Source organism: Centroberyx affinis, unplaced genomic scaffold, assembly GCF_046629955.1.
Source record: "Centroberyx affinis isolate AG114_WGS23_722 - 3 ecotype Tasmania unplaced genomic scaffold, CSIRO-AGI_Caff_v1 ptg003878l_1, whole genome shotgun sequence".
NCBI lineage: Eukaryota > Metazoa > Chordata > Actinopteri > Beryciformes > Berycidae > Centroberyx > Centroberyx affinis.
Window position 1 is genome coordinate 109743 of NW_027281719.1, and position 258 is coordinate 110000.

Sequence of the window (258 nt, forward strand, 5' to 3'; positions counted from 1 at the left end):
GCATGTCAGAGACGACAGCTGGGTTTCCATCCAAGTACTTTTAAGTGATTTTTAGTATTGCAAAATATATTTTTCTGCTCTCTTGAGGCAGAAAAAATATTGTCAATTTACAAAATTCTGCAATAAATAGCAATCAAAATGCATTTGTTGACTACATGATGTAGGAACATTTGTCTCCCAGAAATGTCGTACTCATTGTGTTCCATTTATAAGTCTCTATTGTGGTTGTATTCCATTAGTTGGCGCATTAGAATATTA